At 52.4% G+C, this 24,335-nt stretch overlaps 1 protein-coding gene and 1 long non-coding RNA gene across 7 annotated transcripts in view; one reads left to right on the forward strand and one right to left on the reverse strand.

Moving 5' to 3' along the window:
* The window catches only part of Nfatc2 (nuclear factor of activated T cells 2), a 126,701-nt gene that overhangs the window by 62,601 nt on the left and 39,765 nt on the right, over positions 1-24,335 (reverse strand). The gene's annotated exons all lie outside the window — the stretch shown is intronic.
* On the forward strand, positions 1,192-5,349 carry LOC115030372. The gene is made up of 2 exons (XR_003835958.1): positions 1,192-1,508; positions 4,457-5,349. It is a non-coding gene; the product is annotated as an uncharacterized LOC115030372 (long non-coding RNA).

Here is a 24,335-nt window from a genome sequence, read left to right on the forward strand (position 1 = left end):
TGACCCTGTTCAGTACAGAGCCACCAGCCACACACATGGACTGTCGCAGCAGACACGGCCTGAAAAACATGGCCCGAGCCATCAGAGAATGGAGTCTAATTGAGGGGTTGCCCAGATCTAACTGGCCTGTGGGCATGTCCACAGAGGAGGGTATCTTTATTGCAAATTGATGTAGGAGGACACAGCCTCCTATGGGCGCCACCATTCCCTAGGCTGGTGACTGTGGGCTACATAAGAAAGCTGGGTGAGCCTAAGCCTAAGCGAAGGAGGCAGCCAGCAAGCCGTGCTTCTCCAAGGCTTCTGCCTCAAGCCTCTGAGTTCCTGCCGTTTCCTTCCTATCATGCTTTCCTGTCCTGCCATTTTATCCCAGCGACGGGGTAAAAGCAAAAGTGCTTATTGTAAGTGTCCACTGGCCACATGTGGCTAGCAGCCACCACGCTGGCCAGTGTGACTATCACTTTCCATCCATCTTCCTGTAGCATTCTACTGAATGGTTTAGGGACCAAGGCTCCAGTGCCCCTGCTAGAAGCCACACAGAGACTGGTTAGCCATGGGAGCCAAGCTGGAGGATGGTGGGATGGCTACCTGTGTGCCTGCCTGCCAGGCTAACACCCACAGCAGTGACAGGAGTGGCAGCCTCAGGCAAAGGTGAGATACAAGTCAAAGCCATTTGTCTGGAGGTCACCCACGGCTCTCTTAGTGGCCTCGATCAGACAGAGGGAAGGCCCACACCGAGAGAAAATTGCTTCTTGTTGTGAGGGCTTTGCGTGGGGACCAAGATAAGTGTGTTTTCTAATTGGCTTCCCTGGTTCATCAGGGGTGGTAAACAGGGTGCCGCGGTGCCAGCAGATAGGCGGGCAGGGCAGCCGTGTTGATACCAGGCTGCTTCCTCTTCCCGTGACAAGAGCAGAACAGCACAGGGAAGGACACATGGGGAACAGCTGGACGCCCTGCTAATCGAGTCCAGCCACTCCATCCCCTCTTGTTGGCGCTCCAAACCAAGCCTCCACTGCCCCTCTTTTGGGCATCTGTCAACACAGCTTGCCTCTTCTGGTCTTTCAGAGAGTAGTTGAGTAAGCTTTTAAAAATGCAAATCGGATCTGGGCACTCCCCTGCTCACAACCCTCCAAGGACTTCCTGTGGCCTCAGACTAAAGTCCCAACTTAGCTGCCATCTGAATTTCCCCAAACCCCAGCGTCAACCCAGTCTTCTCCCTCCACCCCACCAGGTTCCTGGTTCCTCCTGCTGCATCAACACGCCCAGTGTACTCTGACCTTTGCACAAGCCATTGTCTCTGTCCCAACGCAGATTTTCACTGTTTTTCTTTTCCAGATAAACCACACCATTGATCTATGCTCAGAGCTCTGCTTGCCCTGTGGGAAGCAGCCAGTGCCCTGTGAGAAGCAGCCATCCGATGCCCAGGGATTAGGAGGCAGCTGATACCACTTGGGTCTCCAGTCTCGAAAAGAACAGTTTCACAACAAAATTGGCAAATATTAATTGGAAAGGTATGTGCGTGCAGGCGTGTATGCATACATGTGTGTGTGTTTATATGTGTGTGTATGTGTGTGTGGTGTGTGTATGTGTGTATGTGTGTGTGCATGTGTGATTTGTGTGTATGTGTGTGGTGTATGTGTGTGTGTCTATGTGTGTGTATGTGTGGTGTGTGTGTATGTATGTGTATATGTGTGTGTGGTATATGTATGTGTGTGTGTTTATATGTGTATGTATGTGTGTATGTGTATGTGTGTATGTGTATGTGTGTATATGTATGTTTGTGTGTGTATGTGTGTGTATGTGTGTATGTATGTGTGTATATGTATGTTTGTGTGTGTATGTGTGTATGTATATGTATGTATATGTATGTTTGTGTGTATGTGTGTATGCGTGTATATGTATGTTTGTGTGTGTATGTTTGTGTGTGTATGTGTGTGTGTATATGTGTGTGTATATAAGGGACCTGGGATGTCATTTTCAGACACCATCTACATTTTTGAAGCAAGGTCTCTCCCTGGACCAGAGCTCCCCAAGTAGGCTAGGCTAGCCACCAGTCAGCAAATCCCAGAGATCTGAGTGTGTCTGCCTCTCCAGCACAGGGATTCTAACAGTGCTACTATCCTCAGATTTTGAGTATCCTCAGATTTTGAGTTTCCTGGGTTCTGGAGATCAAACCTAGGTCTTCTTATGTGCAAAGCAAGCACTTTCTTTGCTAAGCCAATTCCTCGGCCACTATGAGAGGCTCTTCTTCTTCTTCTTCTTCTTCTTCTTCTTCTTCTTCTTCTTCTTCTTCTTCTTCTTCTTTAAAGAACACACTTCCTATCATGTCCCCTAAATCGTGACTTCTTTACCAATGTCCCCATTTAGCCACACACTCATCTCCTCACGTGGCTCACACAGCTGAGCCTGAGTTCCACAGTCTCGGGGACCTCACACACCCTGTTGTGCTGACTCTTGAATGTTGGTGGAACTTTCACCCTCAGCCACGACAGGGCAGCTCATGATGCAATCTGCCTCATACCAAACACAGCACTCAGTGGCTCACACACATCAGACATCTCTACTGAAGACAGCCAGCCAGTACTTACTTTACAAATGAAGAAGCTATGGCATGCTAAGGTTGAACCATGCACCCAGTCAACACAGGTCTTAGAGCACAGGGCCAGCGTGTGAAGCTACACTCTCTGACCCCACCAGCCAAACTCCACACAGTGGCTTCCGGTTGGCTCGTTCACTCTAAGTCTCCAGGTAACAGAGCACAGGTCCTCAGGGGAACAGGGCCTGGTGCCAGGGGACAATTGTGCTGTTTGTACTGAATGAGAGGAGGTGGGAAGGGAGTGGGGGGAGATGCAAGGAGAAGATGGGGGTGGGGGAGAGGGGGGAGCCAAAGTAGCTGGAAGGAACCAAATGGCTCTTCCTTAAGAGAGACAGCTGATCAGGCTATGGAAACTATGACCTCTGATCCCGGAACTCAGGAGTCAGAGGGGAGGGGGGTCAAAAAAAAAAAAAAAAAAAAAAAAAAAAAAACTGAGTCCAGCCCTGGGCTGCCTAGAGATATCCTGTTTAAAAGGACACTGGAGAATGGAGAATAGGTTAGTTGGTAAAGTGCTTGCTATACAAGCATTAGTCCCCGAGTTCAAACCTCAGCACCACATGCAGTGGCATGCACGGGTACCCACAGCCCAGGGAGGCAGAGACTCCCTGGGACGCATGGCCAGCCAGTATACCTGAGTTGGTAACCCCTTCAGGATCAGTGAGAGACTCTGTCTCAACAAAAACAAGATAAAGGAGGGCCTGGGGATGACACCCAGTGTTGACCTCTAACCTCCATGCGCACACGCATGTCCCTTTCCTTCCACGCATACAAAAGAGATGTCACCCTCTTCTTCTAGGAAGCCAGGAACATCTCTGGGAATGGAAAGAAGCCCGTGGCTGATGGGGAGGCCCGTTACAATAGACAGAGCAGGGCTGTCCATAGCATCCAAACCACATGCGTGTCAACTCCAGCCCACTTAAGAGCTGTGGGACTCTACAGTCGTACCTTGACGCTCAGGTTAGCGAGGGGCATGTTCACCTCACACATCCCTTCTGAAGGCTCATTAGATGGCCGTCACAGGTGCCCGAGCTTACACAGGTACCATGAAATGATAACTCTTGGACCCATCAGAGGATGTCACTGATGGCTCAATCACAGACCCCGAGGAGCCGAAACAGGTGGAAAGGCAAACCACAAACAAGCTGGGGCTGCTGAATGTAGGACAGTGGTGCCAGCTACCCCAGGGTGGCTCAACAGCCAGGGGCATGGGGCCATAGCAAGCGGAATAGCCAGCTAAGAAATGCTCTGGCTTGCATGATAACGTAACCCCCTTTCTTCCCTGGTGCCCAGGGCCCGCCTGTCCCCATAGCTCATCTTGGAGCAGCAGCCTTCCCACCAGCTCCCTACAGGTCCGAGAAGAACAGTGTGTGGCCATCACCAACCCCTTCTCCCAACAGACAGTGACCAGGTTCTCACAGACCCAAATTCACCTTCCCAGACAGTGTTTCAAACTCTTTGTCCTTGCCACAGGGAGACCTTTGCCACATAATTCTAATAGTAGTCGTATCTCGTAGGTGGCCTGGGGCAGCAAGGCTACCTCTAATCTGCTAGACGGGAAGCTCTGGTGGCCTTGGTGAGGAATGAGACTCTACTCCCTGGGGCCAACATTTCTGTGCATGTAAAACCCCAAGGACTACCAGTTCTGAGATGGCGTGTGTTTGTGCACACTGGGTGACACATGTCCATGCTTGGGCCTGCTCACTAGGGCAAGTTGAAAATCAGATCGGAGGAGGGGAGGTCTTCTTTGGAGACTGGACTTCTCTTCACCTGTTCCCTCAGCAGCTCCTGGGTGAACCAGCCCCAGCTCAACCCAAACGAACTGAGTGTTGCACTGGCTGAGAGTCGCTCTGCATGTGCTTGCAGGAGCTGCTGGTGGAGCCGTGCATGGAGGAGAGCAGTGAGCCCACTGCAGATGGACGTGAAGATGGCTGACTTGCCCACAGTCCTGGGGAGCAGAAGCCGTGTGCATGTGTATGTTGGGGGGTCCTCTACTGCTACACAGCAAGACTGGATCTTGTATAACCCCAGCTGACTATGCAGCCGAGGCTGGCTTTGAACTTCCGATTCTCCTGTCTCTGTACTACCCTACCCAGGCTCTTGGCAGCTTTAAAACGTACACTGTATTATCAACGACAGTCGCCACTCTTTTCAACAGATCTCTGAGGCATTCTCCTCTTACCTAGCTGAAGATGCATCCCCTTCTAGGCCTTTCTCTGGGTACAGAGATCCACATTTGGGGGGTTGTATTTTTACATATCATTTCATCTAATGATGTAGCATGACTATTCTCTCGAGTCAGTGGGTCTTGTTTCATGAGGCACCAAAATGGCTGTAGAGAGCGGAAGCTTCCTAACAGGATGGTCAGAGAAGAAATGACTGTCACAGCAGATCCACTGGGCATACCGACCCCGCCAGGGCCCCGGCTCAGCCACACAGCACGTGCAGAGCCAGCGTGTAGCTAGAACCTGCACTGCTGCCCAGTGCCTCAAGAGAGGATGAGCGTCCACACTGGCAGCCTGAGGAAAGAGCCATGCTCAAGTTCAAAGTCCCCCATCAAAGGCCTTCCTTCCTATTGCTTTTGCAGGGCCATCAAGCTGAGAAGTCCCAGCCAGCACTGGTGTAAGTCGAGGACCACATCTGTGCTGGGAGCTGGGTGACTCAGCCCTGAAGCGTGGGGTTGATTTCCAAGCTGGCGACCGGCCAAAGGAACTGTTTTGAATTTGCCTCAAATCAAACGTGAACAATGTTAAGTAGCATTTGTGTGTGTGTTGAATCTGGACTACTAGGAAAAGGGTATCGTCCTCAAAGCTTGCACGCTGGAAGAGAGGCCCCCGGGGTTGTTTTATGGCAGTCCTCAGCCCCGGGACATGTGTGCAGGAGACTTTTACCAACACAGACCTACCCCAGCTCTGAGTGTCATTTTGGGTATAGAAGTGACAGCTAATATCTGCCACCCTGGCCCCAATCCACCCTCTGCTCGCATGCATACACTTGAGCAGACAGACATACCCCCCCCACACACACACACCCACACACACCAGACACTCTCTTCCCTACTCCCTGACAAGCATACTCAATCAGTAAACAGTACTCTATTTCTATGAAGCCCCCTCTGCTTCACTCCCATTGGATCACCACAGAGCCCCGCCCATCTAATTTCCTAAATGCCACTCAAATCTGCCACCTGGTTCTCAGATCAAAGAAGCTGCCTGGCTGCCTTCCTTCCATCTCGTCTACCACAAGGTAGTGGCTAAAATGACCTCCACTACCTTTGGCCAGAGCCTGGCACTCTTCCACTTGGATCTCTCAAGAACAGACGTCCCGCTCCCATCAAAAACCAAAGTCCTTGGCTGAGGAGACCCACAGTCCTGCTGAACAGAGTGACGACCTGCATTTAATACCAAGAATTCACAGTTTGAAAAAGCAGGTGTGGTGATAGGGAGTCCATGTGACCCTGATGCTGGAGAGGGAGAGACGGACAGATCCCGGGGTACTCTGGCCAGCCCACTTAGCTTAATCAGCAAGTTCCAGGCCAGTGAAAGAGCCTGTCTCAAACAGCACAGTCGCTGACTCTTGAAGGGTATTGCTTAATTTTATCCTCGGGTTTAAATGCTCACCTGCCCACACAGGAACACACACACACCATACATACATACCATACACACACACACACCATACACATATACCATACACATACATCATACACATACCATACACATACATCATACATATACACATACACACACACACACACACACACACACGCAGGATTGGGGCAGAGTCTCCATTGTGATTCAGGATCGTGTGAAACCCTCTTCCCCACATTCTCCCTCCTTCCATACAGCCACAGTGATCTTGAAACAAGCTGGGCACATGCTCGCCCAGGACCTCTATGCTAACCTCCCCTACTGCTGCAGTGGCTGTCCCTACAAACACACTGCTTTCAACCCCACCCCACGGGGCACCGCACCCTCAGCAGCACTCTCTACCCACCTGCTTGGCGTCACCTCACCTACCACCCACCTGCATCCATCACCACCCCAAATGACAGGGTGTGTTCACTGCATCTCCTTGCCTCCCCCACTAGGACACTGTCCCCAAGGGTGGCAGCTTAGCTGTCCTGTCTCATCCTTTGCCACAGCTTGCCCAAGGTCTGGAACACCCCCTTAGAGCTCAGGTGTGTCCAGAGTAGCAGGTGGGAGCAGGTGGGAGCCAGCAGCTGCCGCCTCCCCAGCCCTTCCTTTAACATAAAAGATAACTGCCCTGGCTACAGCGACCATTGTGTCCCACAATGCATCTCACTCAGTACGGGCAGGACCAGGCTGGTTGGACAGCTGGTACCTGCCCTGCCCTGTTCCCAGCAGGGGTGACAGCATGTCCAGAGTACAATGAAAACAGGAACAGTTCCCATCTCCAATGCACAATGAGTACCACAGACCATGGACATGCTGAGGCTGGCCGGAAACCCCAGAGCCTGGGGGTGGGGGGCCGGAATGGATACATTTTGATACATTTTTGAACTATACCAGGAAAATGATTAAGAGAACAAGAGAGTCGGCTTGGGCTCAGAAACAGTGCATGTCAGTTTCTCTTCATATTCTAAATTAAGAGTCAAGTCTTTCTACATTTCTCACACTAGCGGAAATTAGAAGCAGACTCCAGTGCACAGTGAACACGGGTGGGGGCTAGCAGCCCAAGGCGGCAAGATTCGCTTCCAATCACCACAGTCATGAAGAGTGGAGACTCTGAGCCGGGTATATGAGCTTTGTGGAGCACAGGCCAGAGGTAGATCCCTTGGCCCACTGCACACAGCTCCCAGGGGCCTCTGGATGCAGTCCTTGGGTTGGGGACACACCTCTACACTTCCCTCCAGCCTCCTCTTAACCAGCTGTCCTCCAGGCCAAGAGGTGGCTTACACACACACACCTTCTGGAAAGCAATCTCTGGGTGCCCTTGCGTTTGTGTTCCTTAAAGACAGACCCATCCTTTTGCTGGCTGCTTTCTATATTTCTCCTCGTCTAAGAGCCTGCAGGGTCCATGAAGCGTTGACTTGTGGATCATCTGGGTCAGTTTACTGCCAAGCCTCAGTTTCTTCATCTGTGAACTGGGCTGACGAAAGAGCTCAGAGAGGAGCTGGTGAGGTTTGTGGGAAGCTCCTACCTGACACTCAATGCATGTGACATTCTGTTCAAATTTCTCTTCCACTGATGGCTGGGAGATGTTGGGCTATCTGTCAAATTTCCTCTCCCCGGGTCTCTGTAAACTTGAAGATTGTCCCTCAGTTCTAAAACACAATGCTATTCAGGTACATATGGAAGAAAAATCTAAGACCTGTGTGCAGCCTGTAGAAGCTTGTATGGCCCCGTCTGGCCTGCCATCCTTCAGCCTCCCCGCCTCTCCCCCCCTCCCCCCGCCCCCCCCCCCCCCCCCCCCCCCCCCACCCCCCCCCCCCCCCGCTCCAAGTCCTGGTCTGTCCTCATGACTTCTTTGCTGCTCCTTAAACAGTTTCCCTAACCTTGGACACTTTGTACAGTTCTCCCCCACAGCCCTCTGTCCTCCTCCTCTGGGTCTTCCTGTAGCTGTCACCACCCTACTTCTCCATCTTCCAGGAGCCACCCAAATGCAGAGATTCCTTGTTTTCTTTCTGTTGCTGTGATAAAATACTCCGACCCAAAGCGGCACAGGGGAGGAAAGGGCTCACTGGCTTATGTAGTCCACCACTGAGGGAAGTCAAGACAGGAACCTGAAGGCAGGACCCCGACAGCTGTTCCACAAAGTGTTACATCTGTCCAAGGAGTGCTCATTCACTCGCAGCCAAGGAAGCGCAGCAGAAATCTCGGAGGACGCTGCTTGCTGGCCCACTGACCAGCTTCTGCTCGGCCAGCTTTCTTAAACAGCTCAGGACCACCTGCCAGGGAATGGTGCCACCGTCGGTGGGCTGGGTCCTCCTGTATAGATCAATATCAAGGCAATCTCCAACAGATACGCCCACAGGCCAGTCTGATCTAGGCAAGACCACAACAGAGGCTGTCCTTCTCAGATAACCCGAAGCTGTGTCCAGTTACCAGCTAAAGCTGACCAGAGCACAGGGCCATCTCTGAGGAGCCTGGTGAAAGGAGAGGGTCCTGGCAGCAACAACTTTTAATTATGCGTTCAATTACTTCCACGGGATAACACTTGTCCAGCTCTGCCCTGGTGCCTTGGGTGGCACCTGGCACACATAGATGTGCCCTACAAAACTGCTGAAGGCCTGAGCAGACGGACCCTCTGTGGAATGTGATGGCTATTCTTGACTAATACAGGGAGTGACTCATCTTCCCAAAGTGCTGTGAAGAGGTTTATTCATGTCTGGGAGAGTCCCCACGTTTGCAGACTCCCTAACTAAATTCCCTGCTCTTTTGAACCAATCTGCAGGAATGTGTCTCTCTGTCTCCCTGTGAAAGAGACATATCATACCAAGCCAGTTATACCAGGAGTCAGGAGAAGAGTCAGACTTACGGCTGGAAAAATGAAGTTTACAACCCTGAGCCTGAGTCAAAAAAGACAGCAATTTGGCAGTGCTGTGAAGGTGGTGAGAGAAAGCCAGGCCCACAGCCCACACGGTCACCAGAAGGCCATATAGGTGGGGATGTTCCCTTCAAACGCGGCCCTCTGGTAGTCTCTTGTGCAGGATCCTGACCTGACACTGAAGGACAAGGTGACAACTGTCTACACATTCCCTGGAGGGGAAACTGAGGGATGAAGAGAGCTTTCAGGAAACCCATGAAAACCAGGCAAGGTGCCCCATGCCCACAAACCCAGCACTCTGGAAAGCCAAAGTGGGAGTTCAAAAGCAACTCAGGCTACACAGCCAAACCTGTTCTCAGCACTTTTACCCTTCAAAAAAACCCCAAAACAAAAAAGAACACCCATACAATTATCTGAACATGCTCCAAGGAGAAAGGCTAATTTCCTGCAGGGAACCCCGTGGCAGCTCTGTATCCCCAGCCCCAATAACACAGCCCCTCCCAACTCCACGTAAACACTTCACCAAAGATGGGACATGGGGGGGGGCAGCATAAGAGCTGGCCTCTCGTGTTTCATTGCATCGAACGCTGGAAGTCTCTTCCCAGACTGCTGGAGTAGCAGAGGGCAGGACTCGTGAAATGCAAGCCAGGTTGAGCCAGCTGGCACCCTACCATGCTAAGGTGAGATGTCCCCATCCTTTGCCCTCTGCCTCCCACCCCCCAAAAAGGCCAGGCAGGTCTCTCTGGAGCTGGACCAAAAATTCTGACTCATTTTTGCCACAGGAGAGAAAGAAAGAAAAAGAAAGAGGTGGACACGATGTGTAACTTTCTGTACTCTATTTTGGGATTTTTAAGATCCAATTTCTTGGGTTGCAAAGGGTGGGTTTTTGGAGGGCTCTGCACAAGGCACAGGTCTCCGGAGCTGGCTAGACAGGCTGAGACGCTTGTCGCAGACCTGGCAAGGCGGGGCCACTGGAAGATCAACAGATCGCATCAGCCTGAAACAAGGAGCTAGTTCTTATAAGGCCTTGTGGCCTGGCATTCATTCACCAGGGATGGAGGCTGGGGGCTGGCCGGTGTGAGTCACCACTCCACTGGAGGCAGCTCGGTTCATTCACTCCTTCCTTCATTCAACAGAGACCAACCAGCACCGAAGGGAAGGGACGGCTGCCCTGTGGGGTGATTCACATGGCGTTTTGGGGTGGAAAGCACTTCAGCCTGCTTAATGCTAAGATTCATGCTCCTGTGTGGCCCACAGCAAAGGGGCTGACAAGTCCCTAACCCCCTAGCCCAAGGTGACAACAAGGTGAGACAGGCAAAGGGTTGCTTTCCACAAGAACCCACTCCTTAGAAATCCGCACAATAGCCGGGTGTGGTGGCGCACGCCTTTAATCCCAGCACTCGGGAGGCAGAGGCAGGCGGATTTCTGAGTTCGAGGCCAGCCTGGTCTACAGAGTGAGTTNAGGCGGATTTCTGAGTTCGAGGCCAGCCTGGTCTACAGAGTGAGTTCCAGGACAGCCAAGGCTACACAGAGAAACCCTGTCTCGAAAAGCCAAAATAAAAAAAAAAAAGAAAAAAAAAAAAAGAAATCCGCACCATCCCTTCCCCGATGCCTTTTGCAACAATGTAGCATCCAAGATCCAGTGTTCTGTGTTGAGGAATACATTGAAGCCATGGCAGCTGGGAACAGTGGATTATCACATCTCTGTTTAGGATCTAGGATTCTCAGCCTCATCATTGGGGACTGATCAACCCCTGTTGTGGTCCCCAGGCCCAAGCTTGGCAGCAGCACACACTTCTTGATACATTAGATGCCAATGAGCCTTCCCCAACTATGATAAACAAAATATCTCAAGATGCTGCCAAATGTCCTCTGGGGCACAAAGTCATCCTAGTGAGGGCTAATACATAAAGATTACGACTCTGTTAGAGCAACAGCCCTGGTCCAATGGCAGGCAGAGACCTTGTGCTAGTCCATGGCCTACCTTCTCCCTGACTTTGATACCCTATTACTGTCCTATCCTGCTGCACGGACCCTGCTGAGAATTGCTCTGCCTCTTTCCATGCCTCCATCCTCAAGAGAGTTTTCACAGCCTCCAGCGGGATCTTCTTAAAGTCAATGAGAGTATATGATTCCCTACTTAAAACTGGCCACATGGCCGTCTGGTGGACAGAGAACCAATTCGAATCCCATGCTCTGCGGAACCTTGCTAGCTCCACCTCTCTCTCCAGCTCTGCCTACCCGTGTTCCTTTCTCATCCCGTCCAAAGCCAGCCATATCCACCTCTCGGCTATTTCTAAAACACCCTTGTTCCCCTGCCTCAGGACTTTTGCACCTACAATGCCTACTATCTGAAAGATGCCTGCCTGGACTGACCCCAATCAGATTTCTTGTAATCATTCAAATACCTCCCCTAAATGAGCACATCCCCAGAGTCCCCAAGAGAAATGTTTTCTAAAATTCTGCAGTGAACATAAATTTCTCCTTGTCATAAGAAAATCTGAAAAGCAACTCAGGCACGTCACTGGTTCTTGAGCGCCAACCTCAAGAGACTCCATCCTTATGCTGTGTCTCCTCAGCCCGGCTCCACCTACAAAGCACAGAGGTAAGAAGTCTTTCCTGTGTGGGATTTATAGATGAAGGAGCCAGGGCTCGACTTTGTTTCTTCCTTGACTAGCACACCATGGTGGCCAGGGAGAGACTGTGCTCACTACAGAGAAAGCAGGGGTTTGGGGACATACTCCTACACAGAGGAGACTCTCAAAGGTCCCAGTGGCTGTCCATCACCAGGGTCTTCCTCTAAGCCTGTCCTTCTACATGTAATACCAAGGCCCTCTCTAGACCCTGAGTCTAAGAAAGGACTTGCAACTGTACCTTCAGTATTACCCAGTGTGCTAGCTGTCACCACCTCTAATTCTGTTTTCCATGTAACAGTGGCAGCTGTGGCCAAGCCAAAAAGGTACAGTGTGGCATTCTTTGCAGCTGAAGGTGGCTGTGTTACTCGATGAAGCCAACAAGATCTTAGCAGACACGGGTGGGTGACTTGTTGAGTGTTCCTAAGCAGAAACTGATGAAGCTGGGGAGAGGAAGCCTTTACACTACCTCCCTTCCACTGCCTGGAATGCAAGTGTGATGGCCACAGCTACAGCAGCTGTTTTGGTCCCATGAGGCGACCATTGACAAATTCCTGGCGACGTCCCAGTCCTTAGCTCTACACACTTGCTATATATTTTGGGGTGTCTACCCAGTTGTTATTTAGGGTTTATGGTTGATGCAGCCAAAACTAAGCCCAGCTAAAAGGTCCATCTCCATGGTGACATGCCCTTCAAGCTAAGGAAGGCTCCCACTTAAAGACACCCAAGGTGCACAGAGAGAGCAGATGCCTGAGTGTTGTCTCTATACAGACCACGGACGCCAGTGCAAGTCTGCCCCACCAGGGGCTTTTAGTTTGATTCTACTTTTGATTTTGAGAGAGGGTCTCACATAGCCCAGGCTGGCCTCAAACTCACTGTGTAGCCAAGGATGACTTTGGACTCCTAATCATCCTGCCACTATCGCCCAAGTGCTATGTCTACAGGTTTATGGAGTACCATGTAGAGATAGTTCATGCAGTGTCAAGAATAGAACCCAGGGCCCCGAGCACGCTAGGCTGGCTAGGTCTTTACCAACTGAGCCACACGCCCACAAAGGGCTTCTTTAAACTGCTGTCTCTAAAAAGCCAGACCTGAGAGTCCCCCAGAAGGACACTGCCATCAACAGCATTGAATGCTCGTGCCCACACCCAGAGCAGGAACCGACCCCCCAACACTGTCTTCTTGCCATCTCACTAGAACTTTCCCCCAAGGGTGGGAAGTGGGGAGAAGGTGGCTGTCTGACCCTTGCCGGTGGGGGTAGGGGGGAGATGAGGGAGCTCACTGGAAATAAAATCCCTGCTTACTTTCTGTCTGGTTTCCGAATTGCTTTTTCCTGGTCCTACGGTGCCAGCGCTGGCAGCTTTGTGATGATTTAAAATTCACGGCAACTAATGTTTGCTGAGCAGCGTCTCGCCAGCAGCAGGGCCGTGCTGGGGAAAATGTGTACAACGGTGGAGGTGGGGTCTATAATTAACCATAATAACAGCAGTGGCTGCCGTGCCGTGTACGGAGGCCTGGTAAAGGCTGCACGCTGTCAACTCCCTGGGTCTTCAGAGCAGTCCCAAAGGGACACTTAATTTATATGAGGAGAGACTGAAGCACAGAGAGGGTGGACATTTCGCTCAAGATCACATAACTAGGAAGACAATGGCCAGATGTGGGCCCAGACAAGCTTAGCTCCATAGCCTGTGCAGTGACTGTTACCTTGACAGCAGGATCAAAGTTCACCCACAAGCAGCCAGGACCTCGATCCGCAAATGTCAGTCAATCTCCGGCCACGACTGTGGTCTTTTACTGGAGTGTTAATGATTTAATCTTTAACATTTCCCCTATCTTTACTTGCAGAAATTATTTAAAAAGAAACCTTCTGCTGCCACTGGGAATAGGACAACCCTGACAAATCAGACATTCACAAAACAGAGGTACCAGGGCCAATGAAATGGCCCAGCAGATACGGAGCTTGCAGCCAAGCCTGAAGACCTGAGTTCAAACCCCAGGACTCACATGGTAGAAGGAGAGAACCACCCCCTAAAAGCTGCCCTCTGACCTCCACACGAGGCATGTGTGCACTCCCACAAGCATATATGCATGTGTGCACAAAATAAGCAAACACATTTTTTTTAAAGCAATGACAAAGGTGTCATTGATTATGATGGGGAAAAAATGCTGACTGACACATTAGCTAACAGCAGCTCTACCCAATTCGTAGAAGGCCAAGTTGTGCAACCATCTGGGAAGGTGATACATTCGAGTGTATCTGGGGTCGTGGAGCTTCACACAGTGGGAGCTGTATGCAGTGGGAGCTTCACACAGTTGGAGCCGCACATGGTGAAAGCTACACACAGTGGGAGGTTCACATAGTGGGAGCTGCACACAGTGGGAGCTTCACACAGTTGGAGCCGCACATGGTAGAAGCTACACACAGTGGGAAGTTCACATAGTGGGAGCTGCACACAGTGGGAGCTGCACATGGCAGAAGCTACACACAGTGGGAGCTTCACAGAGTGGGAGCTGCACATAGCAGGAACTGCACACAGCAATAAGCCACGGTCCTGGAGACCAGCGGATCATCACCAAGAGAGTTAAGAAACCTGCCCAGCTTGCCTCACGCTGGGGTGCTCAGCAAACCAGTGCAAAGAGCTGGACGGCTCTGCCACTGAGCTGTGACTGCAAGAAGAGGGAACACACAGCCACCATGGACTGGGAGGAATGGTAAGAGGGGCTGGAAGAGAAACCTGCCTGACAGGACAGGCTGAGATGTGGAAGAGCTAACCCACTCCCGTGAGACATGTATCCAACTAGGAGTCATTTCCCCACCTGTGGAGCAGGAAGAGGATCAATGCCCTTCCCCACCCCTCCCCACCCCACCCCCAGTAGTAGGGTAGAAGAGCTGAGACAGGAGGATTGCTGCAAGTTCAAGGACAGCCTAACCTGACTGACACACTGTTCAGCACAAGAACAGAAAGGAGGCCACTGTTTACCACATGACCTGGAAGTGTCCCTCATGGTCCCCATGCCCAGGAGCCTGGCTCTCACCCCAGTCACTCAGCCCCCTATGCAGACATGGACCTGTGGTTAGGTCCTCATCCCTGAGCATGGGACGCCTCTGCACAATGAGAGGGTGCATGTGCGTGAGTGAGCCCTGGCGTGTGGCAGGCACCGGAGACACAGTCATCCATCACCCTTCTCGCTGAAATGTGGGAAAACAAACGACAGACCCGGGTTGGCCCCTGCTAACGAGAACCAAACACAAAGCCCAGCGCAGAGCCTTCCTCTCCTGTGTTTCCCTTTTCCCTTTTCCGGTCTGGAACCAGCCACGGGCCAAGATAAGGGGCTGTGGCAGCAGAGGGTTTCAAAGGCACCGCTGGAAGCCAAGGCACCCAGGGCCCAAGGGCCGGGCCAGCCTCGCTCCCTCGCTCGCTCGGAAGAGCTTTAAACTCACTAACACGCAACCCAGGGAGGAAGCGCCTGGCCAGAGGGCAATCAGCTTCCTTAGGAGGCCTGCTTTCAACTGGCTCCAAGTGGCATCCGCACTGTCAGCCGCCTGTCAAGGCCGGGGAGGGCCTTTCATGTCCCCACATCCCCATCCTCCACGGTGCCTCGTGAGCACGGCATAGTAGCATCCGTGCTGGCGATGGCAGCTGGCTCTCTGGCCCCAGTGGGTGTGAACTGCTGGGCCTCTGGTAACCCACACGGTTTCTGTAAAGTCACTGAGCTCCTCTGTCCCCAGCCTTGTCACCAGCCAGAAAGCCTAATGGGAACAGAGCTCCCACGCCACATGCAGATCCCAACTGCAAAACAGGGGCCCGGGCTGCAGGCCCGGGAGATCACGTAGACGCTCGGGCTGTGTGGCACACGAGTCAGAATGGGAAGCATGCGCAGGGTAGCCCAGAATTCAGTGCGCCTGTGTAGACACAGCTTGTGGAACGAATGCCAGCACACAGTAGGTGCACAATGCGTGTCCCCCTTCATCGTCTGCATCATTACTCTCACTCCTTCGGGGCCACGAGTGAGTTTAGAATGAGAGCTGCCTCTGAGGTGTGAACCCGAGATGCTCTCCATCCTGTGATTGATACCCCACTGCCGGAGCATCTCTCCTGGCTGTGCAGAGGCATGGGCACCAGGCCTAATGCCACCACCAACCAGAAGGCTGTCCAGGCTGCTCCTCCATGGGACAGAGTGATGGAAACAGGACAGTTCTGCTTATGCGGGATCCTGTCACCCATGCTGACATCAGCCCCAGGCCCCCACGCAGGAATCTCCCCACTGCCCTGCACAGCAGGAGGTTAGCCTAGAGTGGACCCAAGACACACTGCCTCCAGCTGCTGACACTGTTGGGCCTGAGATTCATAAGGCTAGGAAGCACCAGTCACACATTGGGCTGCGAGTAGATGGGACAACACAGTCACTGCCTTGAGGACTGTGGGGACAGCTAGCAGGGACACCCTCCAAACCATCACCGTCCCTCAGTGTACCCATGAGTCTCGCTGTAGGCTCTGACATTCTGACATAGAAGAAGCCCAAAACTATTGCTGCCTTCACTCCAAGAATGAGCCCCACGCCACACACATCATTTCTACCACAGTCCAGAGAGGCCAAGGCACCCAGCACAGAGGAGCAACAAGCAGTCGGCTGTTCAAGGCAAGTCCAGATGTGGTTGCTGCCGCAGCTCCTTCTGCACACTCAGCCTGGCCATTTTTCTCTTTCCTGGCAGTGGAAATCAACCCCCAGAAGCGCCACCCCCCTCTATTGTTAACTCGTACACTCTACTACCCATGTGACCTCCCTCACCCATTTCTGCTTCAAGTAACCCACAAGCTCCCTATGTGTAGCTGACCCTTGGGAAAGCCTCGTCTGACTACACAAAGGTTGCCGTCCAGCCTGGCCAGAGACGGGAAGACCGTGGAGTGGAGCAAGGATAGCATCACTGTCCTCGGCAGCTTGGCTGGAGTCGGAGGCAGGATAAAGGGTCTCCCGCTAAGAACCATCACTCCAGCCTGGCTCTGACAGGGGATGCAAGCTTCCCAAGCCAGGATCCATAGCCAGGTCCCAAACAAATTGTAGCAACTTCCTCCCTGGCTGCTGTACTTCCCAAGTCATGGCTTTCTACAAACCACGTCCACACCCAGGGTCCAAGGTTGTGCACACAGGTCCAGCCTTTCCTCACCAAGAAAACCAGACAGAAAATCTACCAGAAGGAGATCCAAACAGAAAAGGCACCAGAGGACAAGTCCACAGCCAATGTGGCGCACACATACAGGAGGAATGCTTTGGGGTCACTCAAACTTCTTTTGCTTTGGGTATTTTTGAAATACACCATTACTATGTAGCCCAGACATGCCTCAAACAGACAGCAATCCTCCTGCCTGAGCCTCCCACGTACTAGATCAGAGTTGAGCACACCATCCCAACACAAGATGAGGCTGTAATTCTTTCTTCCCCGCGATTCCTACTGAAAGTCCCCAACCTAGCCCTTGGTCCTTCTTGGTTCCCGCTCATCAGCACCCTAGCATGTTCCCTAGGGACAGTCGCTTCGTCCAGCTTCAACTCATTCTGCCCTCTGCTCACAAAGGAAAAGAGGGGAGTGGAGAGGAGGGGGTACCTCAGAACAGGAAGGGGAGATGAGTTGGGGCAGCCTGCTCACTAGGCACAATGAACAAGCCTGCTCCCTTGTTCAGAGCCAGGCCTGGGACCCCAACCCGAGCCCAGTCCTCAAAGCGTTAGTTCAAAGTTAAAGTTAGCCACACGCAACATCGAAGCCCCAAGGGGAACTCGGAGCTCAAAGACAATGCTCCCTTTGACTGCGAACCGCAGGGGAACACCCACAGCATACTTCTCGATTAAAAAAGGAAAGTGAAAAAGCAGCTTTTTCTTCCGTCTTCTTCGTCTTATAAAACTAACTTGTGCTTAGCCCATGAAGTCACAGCTCCTGTTAGCCTCAGGCTGGCCCAAGGCACACTGGCCACAGAGACAAGGGCCCTGCGAAGCCTGGCTGTGGCCCGGTGAACTGACATGCCCCCCATGAATCATTGCAGCTTCCTTCCTCCGCTTCCTTCAGCACAGGAAAGCCACCGAGGGCCAGCCTGCCTCACACGCCTAGCGCCCAACACCCAGGGTATGGTGCATCTGAGAGGCTGAGGCAAACAAGGGCTTCCCGGGGCCGCCTAAGAGACAAGCAGGACCCTTGGATTGTGCTTCACATAGCCGATTAAATTCCTATGGTGTGACAAGTTGTTGGATGAAGGGTGTATGGGGGCAGATTGTAAAGTGACACACAGCAAAGACAAGACGCAGAGGGTGATGGGGGGTGGGGGGAGCAGCTGGCAGGAGGCAGATGAAGCAGCCACTGGATGGCACAGACAAGGAGCGGGGCACACGTCTCTGTCTCCTCATCCAATGCCTGCTGGTTGGGTAGTAAATCTGAAGATGCACAGTAGCTGAGCAAAGGCTGAGGGACTGGGTCCCTCCCTCATCTGCACACGCTATCCTGCACCTCTCAAGTAATTACATTGCATGGTTACTATAGCCTGTCTCCACCTTTGCGCCAACGTTAGTATCCAGGAGGCACGTGTCAGAGCACTGTTTGTTTTAGCAATTCACTGAGGGCTGATGGGAACTTGGCTTTTCTAGTGTCTTATTAAAAAAAAAAAAATCTTGGAAGTGTCACAGCAAAATTCACATGGAAACCAAAACTCCTAAGTCAGCAAGCAGTGTCCTCAGAGCCTTCAAGGTGACCACACTAATTATCCCTCCCCACACTCCAGTTCTACCTAATGTCATCTCTAGCACCTCGGCAGGAAGTCGTCAGGCTGCATCTTTACAACCCCCTGTGGCCCCTCCCTCTCTCTCTCTTTCTCTCTCTCTCTCTCTCTCTCTCTCTTTACCCCCTGACAGGCTGTAGATTGCACATCTCCTTCCATCAGAGGTTACAGTCTGTCTAGTCAATCCATCATTCCCATCTCCTGTTCTACAGAGGACAAGATCAGACATCCTTCAGACTCTGAAGGCCGCGCTGTCTCTGTCAATAATACCTAACCCATGCCATAACAATAGCAAAGCCACAATGGATGTCATTTAAGTGAGGGGACGTCACTGTATGCTAATATAACTTTATCTGGAAAGGCAAATGAGGGACCACACACTTGGCTACATGATTTGAAGACCTCTCCCTGAGAAGGACACGTCTCAGGAGCTAACATGCACATGGTCACTTGGTGCCATAGGCTCTCTCTGTCTCTCAAGAAGCCCACACTTCTACCACATTCTCAGGGTATGCCTGAGCCACACCCATTGTGGGCTTAAGGAGTATCTAGCACAGGGCTGGGGACATGTGTCCAGGACTTAACACTCACTAGGTAGCAGAAGCTGCCGAGAAAACAATCCTTGCCCTGCACAATGGCCTCAATGGTACACTGCACCCACAGACCGCACGCCAGCAACCCTGGATCCCTGGACCACTTTCTGATGGACCAAGGAGAGGTGCAGAAGCATGGCTTAGTTGACAGGGCTCCACTTGGGAACAGGCAGAGGTGAGGTTCCCTGAATGCTCCTGATGCAGGCTCCCGATGTGACCTTCGTCAGATGACATGACAGCTTTCCCGTGACAATCAAATGGGAATATGGGTTGCCAGCAGAGGCCCGGGAGTCCAGGGGAAGCCTCTGGGATTCCTGCTAAGTCTGTTAGACACCCCAATGCTGTCTCTGTTGATGATGGCGAGGACTAAGGACTCAACCTCAGGGCAGGGGATGTTCTAGACGGTGGCAGCCAAGGCCTCTAGCAGAGGAGGCAGCCACTGCAGTTGCAGGGGAGGCTCCGTCCCATGCAGCACCTCGGTGCTTGGATTCTCACCATGGCTGTGCAGTTCCTCCCCACTCCCACCCCCTGAGGAACCAGCGTGGCCTCTGCTCACTCCTGTGGGAAGCTAAGCTCACTTTCTCCAAACTAACTGTTAGGGAAACTGAGGCCACAAGAGGCCAAGTTCTTCTCATCACACCATAGAGGGCTGGGATATAGGCAAGCCCCTCTCGTGTTGAGTCACAGGTCTATGGTTACTGTTTGAACCTGGGATAGCCTGTATCTAGTAGTATCCACTGGGGAGGTGGGTACTTCAGAGCCAAGCACAAGCTGTGTAGACTCCTGTGTTCTTTCCAGGCCTAGACACCCAGGGAGCACCCCGGCCACCCACACCCAGGAGCCTGCATGGCCCCAAGACTCGGTATTGTCCCACTGTGTTTTTGTCAACTTGGTGTTGACATCCCTGGGAAGCCTCAGATTAGCCTCTGGGCATGCTTGCCTGGGGGACATTTTCTTGATGGATGATGGATGTGGGAGGGGCCAGCTCTCTGTGTGAACTTCGCAGCTTCACCCCTGTGAAGGTGGCCCTGAGTTATAGCTGAGCAAACCGTGGGGAGCAAGCCAGTAAGCAGTGTTGCTTCATAGCCTCTGCATCAGTGCCTGCCTCCAAATCCCTGCCCCCAGTCCCTTCAACAGGAACAGTCACCTCTGAAATGAGATCATCCTCTGACACTCCAAGCCAGTTCCAGCTGGTGTTTTTATCACAGCAGAATAAACCTACCCAAGACACCCAACCTACACTCGAGAGCAGCCTCTGGCCAGGCCATCAACACTGGCAGAGCAGGAAGCAACATCGGGGAGACAGCAGCCTCCACAGCCTGAGCCCCAACAACCAGGCAAGGACAGATTATGACTGGAATAGACTAGTTCCTTTACTGAATTTTTTTCAGATCAATTGAATCCCTTGGAGCCACGTGGAAAAGTACCACTGTAGCTTTACAGATTTCGATTTCTTTGCAGGCTAAGAAGTTAGGCTCCTGGGCTTCCGCACTAGACCACTTGAGGACCAGCATGTGGCCCACCCACTTCCTCCGTGACCTTAGACATATTACCTAACCTCTCTGCGCTATCAAGTCCTGCCTAGAAATACTAAGATACTCGTCTTCACAGGGGAAGGTCTATGAGCAATGCCCAGCCTCACTGGTCAAACGCCATCCCCTCCCCTCCCCCGTGGTATCATCAAATACCTCAAGAAAGCTGGGGCAAAGCAGAAAGCTAAGCTCAGGAAGGCATGCGTAAACACGGGCATCTGGGAAAGAGATGCCAGCAGCCTCTGCCAGTAAGGATGGGCGCCCTGCGATCCTTCATGTTTTCCTGTGTACCTGAGGGCTGAGGAAAGAGCCCAGTGACATCACTGCTAATCACACCAGAGGCCCTGGGTTCAAGCTCCAAACCAACAAAGCAGGGGGACAAGGAACATGCACACCTATGTGCATGGTCACGTAGAAAACATTCATGTGCGTGCACACGTGTCTACAAATATAGAGGAATCACAGGTTTACAGGTATGTGCACCCATATGCGTGGTTACATACGAAACATACCAGTTGCTGCATGTGTGTTTACACTCATGTGGTCATGCTCACAGTCTCTTCTAACTCTACACACTGGCTGGCGGACAACCTAAAGCCAAAGTGCCCACAGGCAAGATTCAACTCTAAACTCAGGCTCCCCGGTGGAGGAGGCATGGCCCCCTGGCCTCCTGGGGTTGAGTTCCCATCTGAGGCCTGGGACGGTGACAGCAGTGTCACGACACCATTTGGGAACAAGAATAGCAGAGGTCCCACAGAGCTTAAGCTGAGCACAGGACCAGCGCTGGTCTCACGTGAATCTGTGTTACCATGGCATCCCGGCGCAGGGTAGGGAGGGAACCCTAAACCACCTTGTGGGAGCCAGCACTAGTAGCTTTATCCGCCGAGGATGCCACAGAGGGAAACTGAGGAACACCTCAAGTGTCTACATGTTCCTGTACTATGCCATGTTCACTCAGTTAATCTCTGCAGGGACCCCGTGAGGACAGCATCGGTGTCACCCCAAGGAGACCATTGTCAACAGAGAGGGCACAGACTCCTGGGAGCTCCCACATCCTCACCTATAAACAGAGCCAGTGACAGCTTCTGGGCAGGGCGCTTGCCAGCAAGAATAAGGCCTTGCCCCAGCGTGCTATTCCAGATAAGATGCTCCACGGGGAAGTCCCTCTAAGCTCTACTGATTTCTTTAGTACCATAGAAGAGATAGCAATTCTGTCCAAGCCAATACACAGACAAAAGCCCACTGGGGTCCACCAGGGGCTCAAGCAGACCATCACTGACATTCGTGACTGTCCCAGAACCCCTGAGGAGCCATCACTTCTACTGACCCACCCAACCTCACTGTCTAGTTCATAAGAGTTGTTGACAGAGCTGACGCCACCCAAGTCAGCTTGGAAACTCATTCATGGTGCCATTAGAAAATGCTGCCTGTTCAGCCCGGGCCTCAGCCACATACCCACTAAACCCACAGAGAGCATCTGAAGGCTCACAAAGGCCAGCTGAGGACAAGAGAGAGAGATTTGCAGATAGGGTTACCATTCTCTCTCTCTCTCTCTCTCTCTCTCTCTCGTGTGTGTGTGTGTGTGTGTGTGTGTGTGTGTGTGTGTTCTGTGCACCTGAGTGTATGGCTGTACAGTCTCGTGTGTATGAACGCAAAGGCCACAGCAGGGTACCAGGGCTTTTCCTCCATCACTCCTACACTTGCTGTCCTGAGAGAACCTCTTACTGAAGTGGAAGCTCACCATTTTGGCTGGGCTGGGCTGGCCAGCAAGCTCTCAGGATTCGTCTGTCCCTGTTCGCCAAGCTGAGGCTATAGGCAGACACAGCTATCCCCAGTGTTTTACAGGGGTGCTCCGGATATGAACTCAGGTCTTTGTGTCTCTAGACAAATGGTCTCTCTTGCCACTGAGCCATCTCTCTAGCCAACAGTCACTCTCTTTGAAGGACTACTTAGCTAGAAGTTCCTTTCCCAAGGCTCTCCAGGGGGGTCTCACGTGGGGGAGACAGAGACAGAGGCAGAGGGCAGAGCCTGACACATCTTCTGGTACACAGCCAGAAGGACACCCCTGATAGCTGCGGCAAGAGAACCTTCTAGAAATCTGCCCCAACTCACTCATGCCAGCCCCCACATTGAAGGTCCCATGGGTAACTGGATGCCACCCATGTTTCTCTTCTGTGCCTAGGTCATTTCAGAGCCATCTGGGAGTGGCAGACACCACATGGTAAGGAGATCGGCAAAACCAGTGCCAGAGCTCTAGGCTTCCCTTCCCTTCCCTTCCCAGAGCATCTTGCTACAGCGATGAACTGGGACTGAGCCTCCTAATCCTGGCGAGTGTGGAATCTGATCGTGTATGCAACCAGAACCAGCCAGACGCAGAGGGCCAGCAGCACACGGAAGGGCCCAGCTACGTCCATTGCTCTGTCTCACTGAATCTGAGGCTCATAGATTCCACTAGTCAGCCAGCCTCAGGGACCCTCCAGCCTCATGCTTATGGCACTGAGAACCAAAGGGCCTCCCATCTTCCAGGCAAGTCCTTTAACACTGAGCTGCACCCCAGTCCCACATCCTGATAGCTCTTGACAAGAAAAAAACAAGTCTAAAAGGTGAAGCAATGCCCCCCGCAAGCTATCCCTACTACCCCAGAGACAGCAAGAGCCAGCACCCCTCACCCCACACACCCTGTCCCCTTTCTTCTCCCAGGTAACAGCACAGCCCTAGGCTTCTGCTCCCTCACGCCCATGTCTAGCCATCACCACAGCCTGGGTGAGTGCAGGCAAGTTGCTTCAGAGCTGTGCCCCAGTTTTGCTGTCTGTAAAATGAGCATAGTAATCCTACCACCTATGCCCCAGGGTGTCACCACAGACTAAATAGGTCACTGAGGAAAGCTCACAGCAAATGTCACTCTTAGGCTGACACCCGTATTCAGCAGCAGCCTGAGAACTTGCCTGCTCTCTCCCTCTGGGAAACAATGCGTTCTCCTGCATGCTGGAAGCCTCTACGCTCTGCCTAGACCTGAAGGAACCGGGACACTCTCTCTGCTGAGAGAGGCTCGAGACACAGCCCTGCCCCCCTGGGTGTTTTTAGGGGGAGGAGCTGAGTCCACACACAAGGTGGTCCCACCACCTTAGTGTCTCACCTGAGATGTCATCCTGGGGCCACCACAACCACAGCAGCCCCCAGGCAGGTCACACAGTCACAGGCGGCTAACAGATAGATGCCCTAAGCTTGGGCTGTGCGCTCAGTAATTTTTATCAAACTCCTAATGCCATAAAGGCCCGGGCTCAGAGGAGAGGAGAGAGGGTAGGACCTGGGGCAGCTTCTCCTAACAGGGACTCCGCATTCCCACGCCGCTCCACCCTACTTTCTCCATCTTTATCTTCTGATAAACCGGCTGGGTCGAGTCGTGCTTCCCACATACACGGAAAACAAAGGAGCCTGCGTGGGACAGATTGGATGCTGTCACCTTCCTCGGTCATCCGAGAGCCAAACACAAGGACCGCAGCTACACTTAGCCCAACCAGAAGAACACGCCACCGGGTGCATGTGGAGGTCACAGGACAGCTTTTAGAAGTCACTCCTCAGCCGGGCATGGTGGTGCACGCCTTTAATCCTAGCACTCGGGAGGAAGAGGCAGGTGGATTTCTGAGTTCGAGGCCAGCCTGGTCTAAAGAGTGAGTTCCAGGACAGCCAGGGCTATACAGAGAAACCCTGTCTCG

The sequence above is a fragment of the Mus caroli genome, chromosome 2 (assembly GCF_900094665.2).
Source record: "Mus caroli chromosome 2, CAROLI_EIJ_v1.1, whole genome shotgun sequence".
Taxonomy (NCBI): Eukaryota; Metazoa; Chordata; class Mammalia; order Rodentia; family Muridae; genus Mus; species Mus caroli.